The sequence below is a fragment of the Phascolarctos cinereus genome, unplaced genomic scaffold (genome assembly GCF_003287225.1).
Source record: "Phascolarctos cinereus isolate Bilbo 61053 unplaced genomic scaffold, phaCin_HiC Scaffold_2;HRSCAF=192, whole genome shotgun sequence".
In the NCBI taxonomy this organism is placed as follows: Eukaryota; Metazoa; Chordata; class Mammalia; order Diprotodontia; family Phascolarctidae; genus Phascolarctos; species Phascolarctos cinereus.
The window spans coordinates 377257239-377276363 of record NW_027555625.1 but is presented as its reverse complement, the minus strand read 5'-3'; positions in this window follow the sequence as shown (position 1 = coordinate 377276363).

Genomic DNA, 19125 nt, shown 5'->3' with positions numbered 1-19125 from the left:
TTGGGCAGAAATTAAGCTATAATTCCTGGAAAAATGACACAAAAGTTTGAAAAACAAGTTAAAAATATTTTTACAAATGAGATAAGAGTGTTAGAGGCAAAAAAAAAAGGAGTTATGGAAGAAAGATTTGGAAATAGAATTAGCAGGTTGGCACAAGAGGTACAAAACCTTACATGAACAACAAATTCCTTGAAAATTAGAATGGGAGGTAGAGCCAAGATGGAAGTGTAAAGGCAGGCATTCACCTGAGCTCTCCCCCAAATCCCCCCAAATAGGTTTAAATAATGACTCTAAACAAATTCTAGAGCAGCAGAACCCACAAAAAGATGGAGTGAAAGAATTTTCCAGCCCAAGACAACTTAGAAGGTTGGCAGGAAAGGTCTGTTGCACCAGAGTGAGAGAGGAGTGTAGTCCAGCTTAGGCCACACCAGCACAGATCTGGCCCCATCAAGTCAGGGTGATTGAATCAGTGGAAGCAGCATTGGTTTCCAGACCTCTCAGCCCACAGACAAAAAAGTCAACTAAGAAGGTCAGCAGGTAGTGACTTTATGAGAAATCAAGACACTGTAAAACAAATCCAAAAGAATGAAAAATTAGAAAACAACCTGAAATATCTCACTGGAAAAATAACAGACCTGGAAAATAAGTCTAGGAGAGATAATTTAAAATTATTGGACTATCTGAAAGCCATAATCAAAAAAAGAGTCTAGACATCATCTTTCAAGAAATTATCAAGGAAAACTGCCCTGATATTTTAGAACCAGAGGGCAAAATAGAAATTGAAAGAATCCACCGAACACCTCCTGAAAGAGATACCCAAAAGAAAACTCCTAGGAATATTGTAGCCAAATTCCAGAGTTCCCAAGTCAAGGAGAAAATATTACAAGCAGCCAGAAAAAAACAATTCAGGTACTGTGGAAACACAAGCAGGATAACACAAGATTTAGCAGCCTCTACATTAAAGGACCGCAGGGTATGGAATATAATATTCCGGAGGGCAAAGGAGATAGGATTACAACCAAAAATCACCTACCCAGCAAAACTGAGTATAATCCTTCAGGGGAAAAAATGGTCATTCAGTGAAAAAGAGGACTTTCAAGCATTCTTGATGAAAAGACCAGAGCTGAATAGAAAATTTGACTTTCAAATACAAGACTCAAGTGGAACAAGAAGAGGTAAACAGGAAAGAGAAATCATAAGAGACTTATCAAGGTTGAACTGTGCATTTCTGCATGGAAAAATGACATTTATAACTCATAAGACCTTTGTCACTATTAGGATAGTTGGAGGGAAAAAATTATATGTGTGTATATAGATATAGATATAGGTAGATAGATAGAGGGCACAGGATGAGTTAAAGATGAAGGGGTCATATCTGGAGAATAAAATTAAGGGATGAGAGAGGGTTATACTGGGAGAAGGAGAAAGGAAGAGGTAGAATGGGATAAATTATCTCACATGAAACAGACAAGAAAAGGCTTTACAGTGGAGGGGAAACGGGGGAAAGTGAGAGGGAATGAGTGAATCTTATTCTCATTGGATTTGACTTAAGGAGGGAATAACATACACGATCACTTGGGTATGGAAATCTGTCTTACCCTACAGGAAAATAGGGGGAGAAGGGACAAGAGAGCAGGATGATAGAGAGGAGGCAGATTGGAAAGGGGGTAATCAGAAGCAAACTTCTGAGGAGGGACAGGGTCAAAAGAAAGAATAGAATAAATGGGGGGCAGGATAGGATTAAGGGAAATAGAGTTACTTATTCACAACATGAATACTATGGAAGTGTTTGCATAATTGCACACGTATAACCTATATTGAGTTGCTTGCCTTTTCAATGAGGGTGGGTGGGGAGGGAGGAAAGGAGAAAATTTGGAACCCGAACTTTTAAAAACACATGTTTAAAAATATGTTTTCACACGCAACTGGGAAATAAGAAATACAGAAAATGGGGTACAGAAACCTATCCTACCCTACAGGAAAATAGAAGGGGAAGGGGATAAGAGAAGGGGGGGATAGAAGGGAGGGCAGACTACAGGAAGGAAATTCAGAATGCATGCCTTCTTGGGGTGGAGGGAGGGGTGACATGGGGTGAAAATTCGGAACTCAAAATCTTGTGGAAGTAAATGTTGAAAACGAAAAATAAATAAATTTGAAAAAAATTGAAAAGTAAGGTCTATCATGCCTGCATGATAGTAGTGCATAGTCCAACTGAGGCCACACCAGCACAGCCCCGGCCCCAGCAAACTAGGAGCGAGCCTTGGGAGTCACTGAATCGGCAGAGGCACCAGCTGCTTCCAGAGCTCTCAGCCTTCAGGCTGTAAGAGAGTGGAACAGCTGGGCAGAAGAGTATTAGGGTCTCCTTGCTAGCAGTGCGGACAGTCTGTCACCTTGCCGATACTCAGATCCGGGTCTCTGAAAACAGCTACACAAAACCCCCAAAGCTTAGGACGATGCGTCCTACGCTCTGGACGCAGAGCCCTACTTTAACAAGGAGCTAAAAGTCAAGTAATAGGCTGGGAAAATAAGCAAACAACAACAATAACCAAAAAAAATCTGATTAAAGAAAGTTCCTATAAGGACAAAGAAGGTCAAAATACACACTCAGAAGATAACAAAGTTAAAGCTCCTAGATCCAAAGCCTGCAAGAGAAAATATGAATTGGTCTCAGGCCATGGAAGAGTTCAAAAAGAATTTTGAAAAATAAATAAGAGAGGCACAGGAAAAACTGGGGAAAGAAATGAGAGTGATTCAAGAAAATCATGAAAAAATGAGTCAACAGCTTAGTAAAGGAGACAGAAAAAATGCTGAAGAAAATAACACCTTAAAAAACAGACTAGGCCAAAAGAGGCACAAAAATCCAATGAGGAGAAGAATGCCTTAAAAAAGAGAATGGGCCAAATGGAAAAAGATATACAAAATTCACTGAAGAAAAAAACTCCTTAAAAAGCAGAATTGCCCAAATGAAAAAGGAAGTACAAAAGCTCACTGAAGAAAATAATTCCTTAAAAATGAGAATTGAGCATGGAGCACATGGAAGCTAATGACTTTATGAGAAATTAAGAAACAATAAACAAAATCAAAAGAATGAAAAAATAGAAGAAAATGTGAAATATTTCATTGGAAAAATTACTCACTTGGGAAATAGATCCAGGAGAGATAATTTAAAAATTATTGGACTACCTGAAATTATTGGACACAATTAAAAAAAAAAAGCCTATACAATATCATTCAAGAAATTAAGGAAAAATGCCCAGATATTCTAGAGCCAGAGGATAAAATAAAAATTGAAAAAAAAAATCCACAAAACTGTGCATACACTTTGACCAAGCAATACCACTACTATGTCTGTATGCCAAAAAGATATAAAAAAAAGCAAAAAAGGATAGATAGATATTTATATTTATCTGTATGTGTGTATATGTAAATCTATACATATATGCACACACATGCACACACACACACACTTATCACAGCTCTTTTCTGGTGGCAAAGAATTAGAAATTGAGGAGATGCTTATCAATTGGAGAATGGCTGAACAAATTGTGGTATGTAATTTTTACGGAATACTATTCTATTATAATAAATGATAAGCAGGATGCTCTTCAAAAAGCCTGGAAAGACACATGAGCTGATGAAATGTACTGTGTACAAAGTAACAGCAATATAATAAGATGATCAGCTGTGAATGACTTAGCTATTCTCAGCAATATGATTCAGGACAACTCTAAAAGACTTATAATGAACAATTCTATCCATCCCCAGACAAAGAACTCATGGTGTCTGAATACAGATTGAAGCACTTTTTTTTAACTTTATTTTTCTTGAGTTTGTTTTTTTTTTTCTTTTTTTGTCTATGTTTTCTTTCACAACATGGCTAAAATGGAAATGTTTTGCATGACAACACATGCATAACCTATGTCAAATTGCTTGCCTTCTCAACAAGGGGTTTTGGGGACGGAGGGAAAGAATTTAGAACTCAGAGTTTTAAAAATGAATGTCAAAAATGTTTTTATATGTAACTGGGGAAAAATGAAATATTAAATTTTTTTTAAAAAAGAAAATTTGAATGGACAAAATAGAAATTAATGATCCCACGAGATTATAAGAAATATTAAATCAAAGACAAAAGACTGAAAAAGTGAAAGGAAATTCATGGTATCACATAGGAAAACAACTGACTTAGAAAACAGATTGAATAAAAATAATTTAAGAATCATTGAGCTATCTGAATGTTATAATAAAAAATAAATAAACAAACAAAAAAGCAAAAAGCATGCCCAGATCTCTTAAAACCAGAGGGGAAAATCGAGACAGAAACAATTTACTAGTTATCTCTTGAAAGAAACCCCAAAGTGAAGGCTTCTAAAAGTGTGTAGTCAAAACTCAGAACTTCCAGCTGTGTGATCCTGCACAAATAGTTTAGCCTTTGTCTGCCTCAGTTTTCTGATCTGTACAATGGAGATAATAACAGCAACTACTTCTTAGGATTTTTGTGAAGATAAGATGAGATAGTATTTGTAAAATATTGTGCAAATCTCAATGTGATATATAAATGCTTATTCTTATTATAACACCAATCAAATCAAATGTTATCTTTCTAATATATTGTTTTAGCACACTTGTTAATAATTTATTTAAAATATTTGCATTGATGCATCAGGCTTATTTTCCAATAGTTTTCTTTCTCTGCTTCATTTCTCTCTGGCTTAAACATCAAGATTATATTTATATTATTTAGAGATTGGAAGGATGCTTTTTTCCACTTATTATTGCAAAGAGTTTGTGTAGGTTTAAAACTGATTATTCTTGGCATTTTTGAGAGAATTCAGTTGTGAATTCATCACAGTGACAGTTTGGATTTGCCTATGTCCTGTCTCCTTAAGCTTGGCTTCAGGGAATACTGATACCCAGCTGTATCCTGCCCAAAATACCCTCAGGCTACTCTCTCAGCTAGGGCAAGGGCCCTGTTGGAACTGGATCAGCCTCAGGATCTGTTTCTTGAAGTGCTGAGATGGAGCTACCCAAAATATCCCCAAATTGATCCCTCTTGAGCTAGGCTCCAATAGCTAGCCAGGAACTGTGGAAGGATTTCACTCCTACCCTTTCCAGAATGCCCCAGAATTGCTTTCTTTTAACCATGAACCTCAGAGGAGGCTTGGGTTCAGGTACTGTAAAGTTCAGGGATAGCTGGGCAATCCTGGAAGACTGCGTGATTGGGTGTTTGTACTCTTCCCTCTATGCCTGGTTCTCAACTTACTCTGCTTAGTTCATCCCAGAATCTTTAAAGTACTTCCTATTGTCCTCTGTGGATTCCAAGATTGGGTGTAGCATTTTGAAGGGGATTCTTTCTATGGTCTAGCAGAATGATGCCTCTTCAGAGAATCTGGGATTCTCTGAATCTTAGCACTATGCCATCTCTCCCCCTCCCCTTTCTGTCAATCTCTATTGAAACGTGTCTATCACTCCAGGATAGGTTCCTTTTCTTCTTTAAGTCAAGTGATGTACAGTGTTCTAGGGGGTGGAGATAGATGCAGTATGTCTACCTATTTAGTCATGGTTCTAATTATCTGCCTCTTGTGATTGCCTATAGGCCCAATTCTTCAATGGGGGGAGGGGGAGAGAAGATGTGTCAGATTTCTGTTTTCCTCTCCTTAAGTCTTCAATCTCTGACCCTCTGTCCCACCATGGAGTCCATTTGAGTTTTCCATTTTATGTTTCTTTAGTGGGTTAAAACCGGTGATCTCACAGGTATATTCTGTAAAGTACCCAGTATAGAGTGGTCATCCTACTGTTTATATATCTACATATACAGTATATAATAGGTATTGTAACAATTAGAAAATAACAATAAGAAGTAACAATAAGAAGACTTGGGAGTTACACAAAATTATGGTAGGAATTCATTGTACGTGCCAGTCTATAAACTATAAACCATCATGTAAATACTGCTCATCTCTTGATAGGCTTTGGAGAACATGAGCCTAAGGATAATCACTGTTATTCATGTTAAGATTCAGGTTTTATTTAATCTTTTAGGTCTAAGAGAACCAGGTATTCCTTTTAAGATCACAAAGTAGACATTGGCAGAATGTCCCCAAATGTGGAATGAAAATTAATTAATGAGGTGAAACAGTTAAGCAAAACTTTTTGTGTCCCAGTAGACTTGATTTAATGTGAATTAAAATTTTTTTAAAAAGTTAACAAAAATTGCTTCCTGTGAGAATTAATAGCTCTTATATTGACTCTTTTTTGGTTGTTTCATTGATTCACTTATCATGCAAGTGTGAAATCAAAGCCAACTATGTGAAAGTATCAGATATGATTGGGGAATGAACTCAGACATAAGAAAATGTGGCTCTGAAGGTCCAGCTCCAGCTCTCTTTAATTGCAACTCCTCTCCCCAGGCCCCTGGCCATTGGATGTCTAGTCTGTGAGACATATTCTGTCCAGGAATGTGAGTCTAAAAGGCAACAACAATGGGAGGGGGAGGAGAGAGAAGGAGGGATATAATTTAGAACTAAAAAATTTTAGAAATGAGTATAAAAACAAGAGATCATGATTCACTGACACTACCACATGAAAGGCACTGTGCTGCCTTGGAGTTACAAAGATGTCCCTGACCTCAAGTTCCTTTGGAAGTCTCTTAGTAGTATGGTATCTGACAACTAACAATGTAAAAACAAACAACTTTGAAAGCTCTAAAAACTGATCAATACCAAGACCACTTAGGATTTCTTAGAAAACTGATGATAAAACGTACCATCCATGACGGAAGAGGGATGGTAAATTTAGGGTGTAAAATGAGATATATATGCAATATGTGTCTATGCATATATGTATGTATGTATGTATATGTATGTATATATAGAGAGAGTGGCTTTGTTTTTCTTGATTCTGCATATTTGTTGCAAGAAATTCACTTTTCTTTTTTTCAGTGGAATTAGTTTGAAGGGAGAGAAAATATAGATTTCTGTTCATTTGTTAACAGAAAGGAGGGAGTACTGTAGATGTGGAACATTGCATGTACTTTCAGATGAAGTCACTACATTATTCATTTTGCTTAATTGTTTACTTTGTTATAAGAGACCTCTTAGGAAATGTAGTAATCTGTTCACGTTTGTACTGAAAAAGTAAAAACGTCAATAAAATTTTCAATAGAAAAGAGATTGAGTCAGAAGACCTGGCATCTAGATCCAGCAGTATAATGTTGGACAAATAATTTAAGCAATCTAGTCCTAATTGGTCTCATTTATTAAATGGATATGTCCATGCCTTCTTTGTCCAAACCTGGTGACCAGATCTGGTGATTTCTTGATTTTTCTTCTTTCAACTTGAATATGTAAGAAAATCCAGATGTCCAAGTCACAAATCTTACTGAAAGCCCTCCTATTCAATCCATTTCCTTGGTTCCCCAATTACCTCCAGGATCAACTACTAAACATTATATTACACATGAAAGGCTCTTAACAACCTAGTTCCTTGCTACCTTTCCAGCTTTTCTGCCTTTTATTCCCCTCTCTATACTCCACACTCTACCAGTACTGATCTGCTTATAATTCTTTCCACTGGAGATATCAATAATAATGATGGAAGTTAATTTGAAAGCGAAGGCAGTAGTAGTCTGGGTTGGTATATCACAGTGGGAATGAGGAAAAGTCTATTTCAAAAGGTGGGAATTGAGAACTGAACGATGTCAGAGAAGCTAGAAGTCAGAGGTAAAGGAGGGCATTCCAGGAACGAGGGACAGCCAAGTGAACACGAACAGTTTCAGGAGATGTTACGACCTGTGGAAGGACCTGGAAACTGGACAAAGTAGCTGGAGATTATGTGAAGGAGAGTAAAGTGTAAGAAGACTGAATGGTATAGAGAGGGCCAGGTTGTGGACAGGTTTAAATGCCAACCCAAGTGTTTTATGTTTGAGAGGCAGCTGGAGATAAGAGATTGGAGGTCAGCAGAGAGGTTGGGGCAGGATAGGTAGGTAGATTTGAGAATCACCAACATAGGATAGTAATTAAGTTCGCAGAACCTGATGACATCACCAAGTGAAGTAATATAGAGTGAGAAGCAAAGAGGGCCCATCAGAACTCTGAGTTAGCACTTACAGTTAGAGGGCATAATCTGGATGAGGATTCAGCAAAGAAGATTGAGAATGAACACTCAGATACAAGGAGAACCCAGAGAGATGGGTGTTCTAAAAACCTAGAGAGAACGAAGTATCAAGGTGGAGAGAGCGTTCAAAGTCTGCAGAAACGTCAAGGAGAATGGGGATCAAGAAAAAGGCCACTGGATTTGCAACTAAGAAATCTTTGGCAACTTTGGAGAGAGCAGTTTTGGTTGAATGGTGAGGCCAGAACCCAGATTTTAAGGGGTTAAGAAGAGAGTGAGAGGACAGAAAGCAGAGGCACCTATTGTAGACAGCCTTTTCAAGGATTTTAAGCTATAAAAAACATGAGAGATATAGGATGAGAGTTAGCTGGGTTGGAAGGATCAAGGGAAAGGGGTTTTGTTTGTTTATTTGTTTTTGTTTTTTTCCAGGTAGGGGAGACATAACAAGTTTGTAGGGAATAGGTCAGTAGACAAGAAGAGATTAAAAATAAGTGTAAGAATGGGGATGACAACGGGCAATCTGTTGGAGGATACAGAATGGAATAGGATCACTTGGGCAGGTAGCTTGGTTTACCAAGAAGTTGGGATGGGGAAAATTGGAGTGCCTAGGGAAGCTGGGGGCACAGGAGATAGAGTTCTGGGCCTAGAGTCAGGAAAACTCATTTTCTTAAGTTCAAATCTAGCTCAGACACTTACTAGCTGTGTGACCCTGGGAAAGTCACTTAAGCCTGTTTGTCTCAGTTTTCTCATCTGTAAAATGAGTTGGAGAAGGGAGGGCAAACCACTCCATTTTCTCTGTCATGAAAATGCCAAATGGGGTCAGGGACATTTGGTCACAACTGAAAAAATAGCTAAACAAAGTGCAGGAAAAATGGCCTGGGAAAGAAGTAAAAGATCAAGGAATTGGAGGGCAGAGTGTAGACAAAGAGTAGGGTTTTGCACGGAGTCAAAAGATTATGGTCAAATAAGGAGATTTGGGAATTATTGAATGTGGAGGTGTTATATTTGTGAGTGATGGCAAGATCAAGGATATGACCATCTTTGTATGTGGCTGAGGTGACATTGAAGAATAGCTCGTAGGAAGGTTGAGGAACTAAGTGCTTAGGGTGTTTGAAAGAGAGTCGATATGTATTTTGCAGTCCTCCAGTATGAGGATAGAAGTTATGGAGGAGAAAAAAAACTTCGAGCCAAATACAGAACTCATTGAGGAAGGAAAGAGAGTGACCTGGGGGTTGCAGACAACAGCTATGAGATTTTGATTATGTGGTTGATATTAATAGCATGAACCTCAAAGGAAGAGAGGTTACTGAGTGATGGAGGTGATGGGGATGGGGCATGAACCCCTAAAAAGAAAAGACCATGTCTTTGGGATCTGGACCCCAAAAAGGAAAAACTCTGGAATTTCCCACCTGGCCAGATCTCAGGTGCTCATCTGAGGCTGTAATCCTATCAACTGGCCTTTCATTGTGGCTACACTCAATCTCCCAATTCTGTACTGTTACCTACCAATAGCCCCTGGCCACTTCCCTTAATCTTATCTAGACTCCATTATCTCTTGGTCTCTTGGTTCTGTTCACCCCAGTTTACTGGCCACTCCCATCCAGATTCCTCCTTAGACCCTTCCTCCAGTCATCCCAAAATACTTGGCCACTCCTACATCCCTCCCACAGTCTTTCTGGATATAAGGTCCATCTTGTCTCTATTAAGGTGTTCAGATTCTTTAAAATCTAGCCAATGCTCAGATTCCTTAAGAACCTACCCAATAGCTCACAAATGTTCAGATTCCTTAAGAGTCTGCTCAATATGGCAGATCTTTAATAAACCTTATCTTTGGCTGAAAGAAGTCTTGGGTCGAGTTCATTTGGGCAGGACCCGTATATCGTGATTTTGGCGTCCCAGCACCCTTAAACCTATAGACCTCAACAGAGGTATGGGAGAACCTAAAAGTGGCAATAGGGAGCAAGGAAGATTCTAACTCACAACCTGTGAGCTAAGAAGAATGAGGGAAAATGCAACTAATACTGGAAAGAGTGGTCAGGAAGGTTCTGTCATATGGAGGGAATCAGGTTTCAGTAATAGCTAGTAAATGGAAGGAGTGGGAGAGAAACAAAGATTTAGGATGAAGAGAAGTTTTTTTTTTTGTTTTTGTTTGTTTGTTTGTTTTTACCTATAGAACAAGCATTCTATAGAGTGCAATTCGAGGGCTGGGTGATTTTCAGTTGAAATTTGTGGGCAGAAGGGATAAGGTGGATAGAAATAAGGAATGGGGGGGGATAGGAATTGGAATATGACCTACAGGGGTTTAGAATCACTGGGATATGAATGGTATGGCCAAGTATAAGAATGTTCATCATTGAGTGGCCACCACTCCTCTTTGCAAAGGAAGGTGGAGATAAAGCTGGAGGCAAAAGGAGTACAAGACAATCAGATTGGAAGCCCTGCTTCTCTAACTCTTCTTTCTTTTGAAGGGTGGAGATTAGGCTGGGAAAGGTCACAGCTAAAAGTCCTGTTCCCCACCTTCTTGTGTCTTCCTCTTCCCTCAAGGGAAAGGTACAGTTGGAGATGGAAGGCCTGAGGTCAAAGGGAAGGTGGCTCTTTCAAAGCACCAGAGGTTTTCCATATCTCAGTTGGGAAGTTGGTCTGGCTTTAGCAGATGGAAGTTGTTTTGTACTGGCACATTAAGTTTCTGCTCTGGGGCAGATAGAAGACACCCAGCCCGGCCCCTTTCAGTAAGAGCCCAGCAGGCTTACAGTCAGAACATTTGTTTCCTCTTTTCACCAATCTTTTCAATAAGCATCTACACAGAGCTTACTGTGGGGCTGAAAATTGGTGTCAGGATTGGTTTAATCACTTTGGTATTGTGCTGGGCTAGATCTTTTAGCATTTAGTGTCTCTACTGGAACTTTTCCTCTAAATCTGCCCTCCCTCCAAACTCCCTATTAATGTCAAAGGCATCACTATCCTTCCAGTCCCTCAGGCTCACAACCTAGGAGTCCCCCTTGACTCCTTACTATCTCTCATTGCCAACCCAACCCCCACCCCACCCCTCAAAGCAATCTTTTGCCAAGGTCAATTGATTCCACTTTGGCAGCATCTCTTGCATATTCCCCCTTCTCTGACTGACACAGCTGTCACTCTAGCACAGGCTCTCAAAGAAACATATTTTAACTGAATATTAGGAAACATTTTGAAACAATTAGAACTATACAAAAGTAAAATAGGCTGCCTACGGAGGAAGTAGGTTCCACGTCAGTGGAGTTCTTCAAAGCAAAGGCTGGATGTCCATTTGTTAGTTATGTTGGAGAGAGGACTCTTTTTCAGGTCTGAGTTGGATTAGATGGTGGGTCCTGAGGTCCCTTCAACTCTGAACTTCTGTGTCCCATCTAAATTTTGTATCTCTCTTAGGACCTAGCAGTGCTCTGCACATACCATGTGCTCAACAAACATTTGTTGAAGTGAATGATTCAATTCAGCAAGCATTCATTAAATGTCTAATATGATCGAGGCACTTTGCTAGACACTAGTGTCTAGCTGGGAAGGGGAGAGAATCAGCAAAGGCTTTGGAAGATCATACACAAGCTGAATTTTGAAAGCAATTAGTTATCCCAAGGCTTAGAGTTGAGGAAGCAAGGCATTCCAAATCCAGAGAATAGCATGTGAAAAGATACAGAAGTGGAAAATGGGATGCCATGTGGCACAGCACATAAACCAGCTTGTCTGGGATTCAGACTGTATGAGGGAGAGTAACAAGACGTTACAAATGTCTTTGCCCATCTCCATGATTTCTGCTCACGATCATAATGTCATAGGATCATTTATTTGAACCTAGAAGGATCTTTTGGGGACAGCTAGGTGGCACAGTAGATAGAGTTCCAGGTCTAGAGTTAGGAAGACATCTTCCTGAGTTCAAATCTGACCTCAGATACTTAGTAATTGTGTGACTCTGGGCAAGTCACTTAACCCTGTTTCCTCAGTTCCTCATCTGTAAAATGAGCTGGAGAAGGAAATGGCAAACCTCTCTAGTATCTTTCCCAAGAAAACCCCAAAATGGGGTCACAAAGAGTAGGACATGACTGAAAAAATGACTGAACAACAAGGATCTTTGAGGTAATATGTTACAGATCAGGAAACTGAAGCCCAGAGAGGTTAAATAATATCACCAAGGTCACACAGGCAGTGACAGAGTCAAGATGTGAATCCATTCCCTATGGCCCAAACCCAGCACTCTTTCCATTGTACCATGTTGCCTCATGGTCCTTCTTGCCCTAGAATGTTCTTTTCTCCTCCATCTAAAAATCTTATAAAATCAAGCTTAAAAGTCATCTTTTCCAAAAGACAACGAGAGGTTTACATTGATCTCTCTTTCTGAACTACTATAGCATATATTGATTGTATCATTCTTTTCTGTAACATAATTATATACTTTCTTATGCTGATACCAAGCTGTTTCAAGGGCGTAATATATCTGTTCCCCAGGAGGATTATAAAATCAAACACTGAGTTTAAACCTTCATTTTGTAGTTGAAGAAATTAAGGCTAAGAGAAATCTGTATTCATACTGTGTAAAGTTATCATTTATCATTTACAAGGTATTTTGCTATAGATTATTACATCTGATTCTAATAACAACAGCTGGTAGGCAGGGTAGATATTATCCTATTTTATATATTAGGAGATTGAGATTCAGGCAGATTTGGCTAAAACAAGATTTACTAACAGCAGAGATGGGATTAGAACTCGGGTCTTTTGAATCCGTATTTGATGTACCAACAGGCATTTACTAAGAACCTACCATGTGCTGGGAACTCCGTAGGCTTTTGAGAGACAAAGAAAAAATTGAAAATCCCTGCCCTCAAGGAGTTTAGCTTCCATTGATAGAAACACATAAATAAGTATATACAAAATAAAAGCAAAGTAAATTTGGGGGACAGAATGTACTAGCCGCAGGCAGGGAAGATCAGTAAAGACTTCCCACAGCAAACGATAGGTAGGATTTCAGAGAAACCAAGGACTCTAAGAGGTGGAGGTGATTAGTAAGTGCATCCTAGACATGAGAGACAGCTAGTACGGAAACAGGATGTAAAGTGTTATACGTAAGCAACAGCAATAAGGAGAAACTGAATGTATCATAGGGTGCAGGAAAGAGAGTAATGTATAATAAGGTTGGAAAAGCAGACTGCAGACAGGTGGCAGATGGCTTGTTTACATTTCATCTCAAAGGCAATAAATAAGATTCCATCCATTGCTTCTAGTTCTGCCTTCTTCCAATTGATAGTCATTGAATGGATGTTGCCTCAGAAAAACAGACCTGGGGAAGAACTTAATTTAGAAAAGCCAAGGTCACTTCCTGGGCCCTCGTCAGTCGTTTTGACGTTTGTCTTAGCGCTGGATTTGGATGACTCTGGAGGAGAGAGCGAGGCTGACAACTTAGCACAGCTCTGCATCACTTAAGTCTAATTCATGTGCAAGTCAAGACATCACCCTCATAATGCCTGTGGTTCTTTTTGAGAAGGAAGGACAAACAACAACAGTGCAGGCCCTCATCACCTCACACCTGGACTATTGCAATCACCTGGTGTTGGGTCTGCCTGTCTCAAGTCTCTCCCCAATCCAATCCATCTTTCAATCAGTCACCAGAGATTTTTCTGACCTGCAGATCTGCCCATCTCACCCTACTACTCCATAAATTCCAGTGGCTCCTTATTACCTCCAGGATCAGAAATATAGTGCTCTGTTTGGCTTTGAAAGCCCTTTATAACCTGGTCCCCTCCTACCTTTCCAGTTTTCTAACACTTTACTCCCTGCCACATCCTCTTTGATGAAGTGACACTGGCCTTCTTGCTGTTCCTCAAAGAAGAAACTCCATCTCTTGGTTCTAGGCATTTTTTCCAGCTGTTCCCCATGCCTGCAACGTTCTCCCTCCTCATCTCTGCCTATTGCCTTCCCTGGCTTCCTAAAAGTTCTAACTAAAATCCCATCTTTGACAGGAAGCCTTTCCCAACCTCTTCATTCTAGTGCCTTCCCTCTGTTGCTTCCTATTTATCCTGCCTATAGCTTGTTTGTATACAATTGTTTGCCTCTTTGTTTTCCCCATCTGATTGTAAGCTCCTTGAAGACAGGGACTTTCTTTAGCTTCTTTTTGAATCCCTAGTGCTTCGCACAGTGCCTAGCACATAGTAGGTACTTAATATTTATTGACTTCATGTTAATTGACTATGATGTACAAAAAGTTGAAAGAGGTGTCTGTGTGTGTAGGATGTGACAGAGGTGGGATGGGAAAGGGGTAGAAATGGGCACGTGCATAGAGTTAAGGAAAGGAGCAAAATTGGTATCTAAAAAAAGGGATGACTAGAATTGCTTGATGAAGGCAATTGTATTGTGTAAGAAGGTGGTTCCTAGGAAACATTATTACTGTAACCTTCAACTGCTTTATATTCATTCTGAAGACAGAAAGTTCTCATGTATACCAAAATATTTATCATAACACTTTTTTTGTTGTTGTAAAGAACTAAAATGAAATGAATTTCCATTGACTGTGCAATGGCTAAGCAAATTCCATTGAATTGGATTATTTTTTCTTTGACAAATATGAAGAATTGAAAGCAACACAGAAAGACAGCAAAGTAATAAGAACCAGAAAAATAAATATAATGACTAGAATATAAACAAAGATAAAATGAAAATGAATGCTATGGCAGTGTAATGAGCAAGTTGACTAAGAATTTAAGTTAATTTTAATAAGCTATGGGAAAGTTCCCAGTCAGTTATTTAACTTTCCCAGCAGAAGTGGCAGCTCTGGAGATGAAACAGTAAAGGCAGATGAAAAAGGACTTAAAAACTCTTAGGACACTTGGTCACAGTGAAAAGTGAGAAAATTCAAGTCCCTCTCTTTGTTGCAGAAGTTCAGGTGAAAGATTACTGATACTGCCAGACATTGTCAATGTACCTGGCAATAGGTTTGCTAAACTTTTTTTTTCTATTCAGAAGTGAATTTATAAAAAACAAAAGGGATCTACAATTTTTGTTAAAGGCTGAAAGTTCTCAAGCATCAAGATTTCAATCTATTTAATTTAGAACTTAAAAATATAAGTCTTCACCTTTTCAAAAAAGTGTTGAGGTATCAGAATAATGTACAAAGGGATTGAAAAGTTGTGGTTATGTATAGGATTTCCTTTTCTTTCAAGTTTCTGTTTTGGGGGATAGGCATATTTTGTTTATTCAGCTATAAGATCTACAAATGATGGGCCAACTAAGGTTATTTAATGACTAGATACTGATTTTTAAACATGGGGCCAAAGCAACAGTGGTTAAGAGGATTGATGGAAAACTGTTTGGTAGGTACAGTGTATATCATATAGCACTTTGAGGTGTGCAAAGTGCTTTATATGTGTTATTTCACTTGAACCTCACAGTCATCCTGTGAATTAGGTGCTATTGTTATCATCCTCATTTTGTAAAATATCTGAGGTAAAATTTCAACTCAGCTCTTTCTGATTCCAAGTTCAATGCTCTAAGATAGAAGGTAGACATGGAAGACAAGTTTGTCAACAAAACTGACTAATTCACTAGTGGCCTCATTAGGCTTGTGCTACCCCATGGGTTTCTTTAATGCTTCCACACATCCACAATCCCAGTGATTTGGGAATTCCCTCCAAAGGTGAAGGAGTCTATATATTCTATCAATCCATCTATATAATCTAATTTTACTCTGGGATTCCTTTGGAAGGCTTTCTGTAAATCCTTGGACTTATATTCCACATGCTGAGGGCATGGACATCACATGGACATAAATGCAGCATACAGACCATCCATCAGTCACCTCTGCCTCCTCCCTATATGACTGACTTGTGTCCTTTTGTGATAATATATCTCTTTCATGAATCTTTTACTACCTTTGTTTGGATAATATGCATTTATTGACTTAGGGCTACAATATATCTCTCCAATATCCTTCGGGTGACACTGAAATTTTTATTATAAAGTGACTGTGGCAGTTCAGGATTTTTAGTCATTATAGCAGCACAGGAATCAATATTGATATTGAGAAGTTGGATGTTCCCTTTATGAAAAAACACGGTCATTTAAAGCACTACAATTTTTTAATAAAATCATTTTCATTCTTTTCCTATTAAATTCTGGGCTAAGTGCATTATCCATCTGCTGTGTCTGAGATATAGATATATTGGCCAACTGTATGGGTTATTATTCCATTCAGTTGCCTATCAGACTAAAACAGTCAGCTGGTGTTCTACATCTACGGTGAATAATTAGGTCAAACTTTTTAAAGTACATGAGATTTCATGCAATTGGTGTGTCATCATTTCATGTAATTGAGCTTACCTCAATCACTCTTCCAGAAGGTAATTGGATTTTTGATTGGTCAGTCTGTCAAAAGCATTTATTAAGCACTTGTTGTGTGCTAGTCATCTGTGAAGCAATCTAAAGAGTTTTTTTTTTTAATTTGCATTTCTCTCATCAATAGTGATATTAAGGGCATTTTTTCACATGCCTATAGATAAGGAGGGAGATTTTTTTTTAAATTCCCAATTATACGTAAAAATAATTTTAACATTTTTTTTCTCAAATTTTGAGTTCCAAATTCTCTTCCTTCCTCACACCCTATCAAGAAGACAAGCAATTTGAAATAACTTATACATATGTGGTCATGCAAAACACATTTCCATGTAAGTCACTCTGTGAAAGAAAACAGACAAAAAAAATACAACAAAAAAATAAAGAAAAAGTATTTTTGATCTGCATTCAGGTTCTATCAGTTCTTTTTTTGGAGATGGATAGCAACTTTCATCATAAGTCCTACAGAATTTTTTTGGATCATTGTATTCCTGAGAATAGGTAAGTTATTCATAGTAGATCATCATATAATATTGCTGTTACTGCGTACGATGTTCTCTGGTTTCTGCTCATTACACTTTGCATCAGTTCATGTAAGTCCATGTTTTTTCTGAAAGCTTCCCGATCAAAATTTCTTAAAGCACAATAATATTCCATCACAATCATATACAACAACTTGTTCAGCCATTCTCCAACTGATGGACATCCCCTCATTTACAATTCTTTGCCACCACTGAAGGAGCTGCTATAAATATTTTTGTTCGCATAGGTCCTTTTCCTTTTTTGTTTTTTTATGTCTTTGGGATACAGACCTAATAAGGGTATTGCTTGGTCAAAGGGTATGCACAGTTTTATAGCCCTTTGGGTATAGTTCCAAATCATTTGCCAGAATGAATCATTATACAACTTCACCAATAGTTCATTAGTGTTTTGATTTTTTCACATTCCCTCCAACATTTATTATTTTCCTTTTCTGTCATATTAGCCAGCCTGACTGGTGTGAGGTAGTAACTCAGAGACGTTTTTGTTTGTATTTGTCTCATCAATAGTGATTTAGAGCATTTTTATAACTATAGATAACTTTGATTACTTTGTCTGAAAATTGCCTGCCCATATACTTTGACCATTTATCAATTGAGGAATGGCCTTAGGTCTATAAACTTGACTCAGTTTTTTTATATATATATATGTTTGAGAAATGAAGTCTTTCTCAGAGAAACTCACTGTAAAATTTTTTTTCATAGGAATGATTACCAACTTTGTATCTTCTTCTATCCTATTTTCCCCCATTTATCCTATTCTCTCTCCTTTTACCCTGTCCATTCTCAAAAGTGTTTTGCTCTGAATTTTACCTCCCCCAAACTGCCCTCCCTTCTATCAGTCCCCTTTACCACACACACACACCTTCTCCTATCCCCTTCCTTTCCTACTTTCCTGTAGACACACTCAGTTGGGTGTAGAAAACTATCTTACCATACAGGAAAGTAGGAAGCAAAGGGGATGAGCCAGTTCCAATGAGAATAAGGTTCATGTGCTCCCCTCCCCACTTCCCCCATTTTCTTCAGGCCTCTTTTATGTCAGATAAATTATCTCATTCTACATCTTCCTTTCCCCTTCTCCCAGTGCATTCTTCTTTCTCAAAACTTAATTTCATTGTTTTAGATAATCATACCATACATTCAACTCATACCTCTGCTTTTTCTCTATATATACTCCTTCTAACTGCCCCAATAATGAGAAAAATTTTATAGGAGTTATAAAGCTCTTCAGGTAATCTAATAATTTTTCAATTATCTCTCTTGGATCTATTTTCCAGGTAAGTTGTTTTTCCAATGAGATATTTCACATTTTCTTCTATTTTTTCATTCTTTTGATTTTGTTTGTTTCTTGATTTCTCATAAGCTCATTAGCTTCCACTTGTCCAATTCTAACTTTTAAGGAATTATTTTCTTCAGTGAGCTTTTGTACCTCCTTTTCCATTTGGCCAATTTTACTTTCTAAGGAGTTCTATTCAGTGAATTTTTGTACATCTTTTTCCATTTGGCCAATTCTGCTTTTTGAGGCATTCTTCTCCTCACTGGCTTTTTGCACCTCTTTTACCATTTAGCCTAGTTTATTTTTTTAAGGTGTTATTTTCTTTAGTATTTTTTGTGTCTCCTTTACCCAGCTCTTGAGTCTTTTTTCATCATTTTCTGTATCACTCTCATTTCTGTTCCCAATTTTTCCTCTACCTCTCTTACTTGATTTTTAAAATCCTTTTTGAGCTCTTCCATGGCCTGAGACAAATTCATATTTTTCTTTGAGGCTTCGGATGTAGGAATTTTGATTTTGTTGTCTTCTGAGTATGTGTTTTGATCTTCCTTGTCACCATAGTAACTTTCTATGGTCAGAATTTTTTTTTCCTGTTGTTTGCTCATTTTCCAGCCTATTTCTTGACTTTTATTTAATTCTATACTTCAGTGGGGCTCTGCTTCCCCAGTGAAGGGGCACTGTCCCAAGGTTCACATTTTTTGTGCAGCTGTTTTCAGAAGTAATTCTGGGAACCTGTAGGTTTTCGGCTCTTCCAAGATAGCATGATCTATGGAGAGGTGTGTTTACTACTCCCCTGCACTGTGCACTGGTTTGTGAGCTACCACAAACACTCTTTTGAACCCTGCAGCTGTG